Genomic DNA, 4,777 nt, shown 5'->3' with positions numbered 1-4,777 from the left:
AGGGTGGGGTGGGGGGAGTCTCTAAAAGTCAGGCAAATAATCAAATAAGAATTGGCAATTTGTGTGGTAAATTGTGATGAATTATTTGCTGAGACCTTAATTCCTTTTGATTTTTTAAAGAGTATTTGTTGATTAGAGCATTTCCTCTGTATTTATCAATGTCAGTGCCACTGTAGTAGAGGACATGTATAAATTCTAGAAATTAATTTTTATTTCAATAATGTTGGCAAAAGTAAGCAAGAGATAATTTCTCTTTCTCTACTTTTACTTATTCCTACTTTTACTTCTAAGGTTGATTAAAATGTAAGGATTGGTACATGGCTTATGTTCTAGTGCTGGCATGATAGAAACACTGTTTCTCAAGAAGCCATTAAGGGTAGTCACTGTATTATTTCCTTGATCAACTTTATTGAGAAATAATTTACATAAATGCACTATTTAAAGTGTACAGATGAGTTTTGACAGTTGAATACATTTGTGAAACCAATGGCACATTCAAAATAAAGTTACATTCACCAACCCCTGAAATTCCTTATATCTCCTTTCATTACTCTCTTACTCACTGATCTGATTTGTCAACATGTAAGTCAGTGTTCCCCAGAGAAATCAATAGAACCAATAGAATATACACCTATATGTGGTTATGTATTTGTGTGTGTGTATATATGTATATGCATGTGTATATATATGTGTATGGACTTCCCCTATGCCTCAGGGATAAAGAGTCCACCTTCAATGCAGGAGTTACAGGAGATGCGTTGATTAGTTCAATCCCTGAGTCCAGAAGATCCTCTGGAGGGAGGGTATGCCAACCCACTTCAGTATCCTTGCCTGGAGAATCCCCATGGACAGGGATCCTGGAGGGCTCCATAAGGTTGCAAAGAACTGGACATGACTGAGCAACTTATCACACATATATGTGTGTGTACATACATACATATATATATATATATATATGTATATGTATATATACATATGTACATATATGTGTGTGTGAAATGGAGTATTTCCGGCCATATCAGCAAAGATGGATGTAATAGCCCAGCAATTTGGGGTCTCTAAATGTAAACTTTTGAGCCCAGAGGGTGCCCAAAAGAAAAATGCCTGTGATCTAGCAGCTGTCAGAGTGAGTGAGGGAAGTTCGCTTAATCAAGTCTGATTCTTTGAGGCCTCATAGACCATACAGCCCATGGAATTCTCCAGGCCAGAATACTGGAGTGGGTTGCCATGCCCTCCTCCAGGGGATTTTCCCAACCTAGTGATCGAACCCAGGTCCCCTGCATTGCAGGTGGATTCTTTATCCACTGAGCCACCAGGGAAACCCAGTTATGCCTGTAAATGACCTAAATGTTTACTTTTCACAGGAGAGGACTAAAGAGTGTCTTTCCTTCTCTTTTCCTGCTAACTCAAGTAGTAACGTTTAAATTTACCTTGACTGATTCTTTCTTCCCACAAGTGCTTTAAATAAATATATCTGCCTTTTTTTTTTTTTTTTCACTTGGAGCTCAGAAAGTATGCTCTTGGGTCTGATTAAATGGACACATTTAAGCATTTTAGGTAACTGAGAGCATAATCTGACAGCTTATGTTTTCCCGTGATGTTTCAGGTCATTTTGTGGTGGGAAGATAAATTTCTACTCTGAGGCCCAATATAACTTAATGGAATTTTGCATTAGTGTTTGGAGTTAAATTTCCAACGTATTATGAAGTTTTACATGATTTTTTTTGACTGCTTTCTGAAAATATATCTTTCTGGGAATCTTGTTTTTGGTAATGATTTGTAAAGAACTTAGGTAAATCTCAATTTCTGGTCAGTGAAGAAAAGAAGTATATTGATATAAAATCTTAAGAAAATGAAATGCCTTCTACCTTAATAATTATTTCTTATTACATGATTTTAAATTTTTGTACACAAACACACAGGAAGTTGCAAATGCTCATTATTTTATATTTCAATGGAAACAGTGTCAGACTTTACTTTTCTGGGCTCCAAAATCACTGCAGATGGTGATTGCAGCCATGAAATTAAAAGAAGCTTACTCCTTGGAAGGAAAGTTATGACCAACCTAGATAGCATATTAAAAAGCAGAGACATTACTTTGCCGACAAAGGTCCATCTAGTCAAGGCTAAGGTTTTTCCAGTAGTCACGTATGGATGTGAGAGTTGGATTGTGAAGAAAGCTGAGCAGCAAAGAATTGATGGTTTTGAACTGCAGTGTTGGAGAAGACTCTTGAGAGTCCCTTGGACTACAAGGAGATCTAACCAGTCCATTCTAAAGGAGATCAGTCCTGGGTGTTCTTTGGAAGGAATGATGCTAAAGCTGAAACTCCAGTACTTTGGCCACCTCATGCGAAGAGTTAACTCATTGGAAAAGACTCTGATGCTGGGAGGGATTGGGGGCAGGAGAAGAGAAGGGGATGACAGAAGATGAGATGGCTGAATGGCATCACCGACTCGATGGATGTGAGTTTGAGTGAACTCCGGGAGTTGGTGATGGACAGGGAGGCCTGGCGTGCTGCGATTCATGGGATCTCAAAGAGTCGGACACGACTGAGCGACTGAACTGAACTGAACTGATAGGACATTAAATAGTCTTTTTGCTGGGAGCCAGCATGAGGAACTCCGCCTGTGGCAAAGGTCATGAGGAAGGAGGCTCAACATACGCAAAGGTGTGATTGAGCCTCAGGAGTCCCCCTGGAAATTCTCGAGCATCTACCCCCAAAACCAGAGTTAGCCTACTTTCTGCTTTGTGCTCTCACCTATACCTTTGACTTTACAGGGGGCTGTCCCCCACTACCTCTCTCTGAAAAAAGAGTTCACTTACAGCTCCAGTTAATAAAGTTCCTGGGTGTGATAGTGTTTCAACCTACAAACTCCTTTGGAAGTCCTCTAGCCTGCCTGAATAGGTTTTTCCAGCCACATGTGATTGTTCAGAGCCTCCCAACTGTGAGAGGCATGAGATGTTCTAAACTGTCTAAATACAGATTCCTTTGAGCAGTTAAAAGATTGATTAGAAATTGTATTGGTGAAGGGTTTTTCACTTGTTGGGCCAATGTTTGCTGCTAAGTTTCCATATCCCTTACCTGCTGTGTCCCTGGCAGTGTATTGATTAATATAATTGGTGTAAGTAGTAGCTTTAATGTTTGTAACCTTGGACCCTTGAATTAATTCTTTTTCTTGTTATAGCCCACCACACCTTTGCCCTATAGGACTGCAACTTTATCTAATGCTTTTGGAGGGTGGTGCTTGACTTACCACCTTTAGAGAAAAATAAGTTTTCTGAAGAAAGGGTCTTAAAATGTTAACAGGCCTCCGGGCCAGAAGATGATGCAAATCACCTAAACTTTTACATATGATAAGTTTGCAGGAAGAAAGCCTGGCTTACTGCATGACTCTACCCCTTCCCCCATTATCCTCTATGCATAACTTAAGGTATACAAACTACTTTGGAAAATACAGTGCGGGCCTTGTTCACTGAAGCTTGGTCTCCCCATGTCGTTCTTTCTCTTACCTTACGGCTGAATTATTCAGCCTCTTTTCTCCACTGAATTTCCTCACTGAGCTATCCTTATTCTATTACTCTTTATATCCTTAATTAACGTTTAAGTAAGCAGTTGTTTCCTGATCCTCGCTGACGCCGTCCCCTCTTCGAATTCCCTGGATCCACCGGGGCTGGACCCCGGCACTTTTTCACGTCAATTGTCTCACTGTGACTTAACTGTAATGTGATCAGAAAATTCAACACAGACACCAAAAGGAAACATTAAAACCAAACAGAGATCTAAGCACATAATGGAAGATTTACAGAAATCATCAGATTTATTTTTTATTCATTTATTTCTTAATATAAATTTATTTAATTGGAGGCTAATTACTTTACAATATTGTATTGGTTTTGCCATACATCAACATGAATCCGCCACAGGTGTACACGTGTTCCCCATCCTGAAACCCCCTCCCACCTCCCTCCCCACACCATCCCTCTGTGTCATCCCAGTGCACCAGCCCCGAGCATCCTGTATCATGCATCGAACCTGGACTGGCGATTCGTTTCACATATGATAATATACATGTTTCAATGCCATTCTCCCAAATCATCCCACCCTTGCCCTCTCCTACAGAGTCCAAAAGACTTCTATACATCTGTGTCTCTTTTAATATCTCACATTCAGGGTTATCATTACCATCTTTCTAAATTCCATATATATGCATTAGTATATTATACTGGTGTTTTCCTTTCTGGCTTACTTCACTCTGTATAATAGGCTCCAGTTTCATCCACCTCATTAGAACTGATTCAAATGTATTCTTTTTAATGGCTGAGTAATACTCCATTGTGTACATGTACCACAGCTTTCTTATCCATTCATCTGTGGATGGACATCTAGGTTGCTTCCATGTCCTGGCTACTATAAACAGTGCTGCGATGAACATTGGGGTACACATGTCTCTTTCAGTTCTGGTTTCCTCAGTGTATATGCCCAGCAGTGGGATTGCTGGATCATATGGAAGTTCTATTTCCAGTTTTTCAAGGAATCTCCACACTGTTCTCCATAGTGGCTATACTAGTTTGCATTCCCACCAACAGTGTAAGAGGGTTCTCTTTTCTCCACACCCTCTCCAGCATTTATTGCGTGTAGACTTTTGGATCACAGCCATTCTGACTGGTGTGAAATGGTACCTCATAGTGGTTTTGATTTGCATTTCTCTGATAATGAGTGATGTTGAGCATCTTTTCATGTGTTTGTTAGCCATCTGTATGTCTTCTTTGGAGAAA

The sequence above is a fragment of the Bison bison genome, unplaced genomic scaffold (assembly GCF_000754665.1).
Source record: "Bison bison bison isolate TAMUID 2011002044 unplaced genomic scaffold, Bison_UMD1.0 scf7180017864491, whole genome shotgun sequence".
In the NCBI taxonomy this organism is placed as follows: Eukaryota; Metazoa; Chordata; class Mammalia; order Artiodactyla; family Bovidae; genus Bison; species Bison bison.
This window is presented reverse-complemented; position numbering follows the sequence as displayed.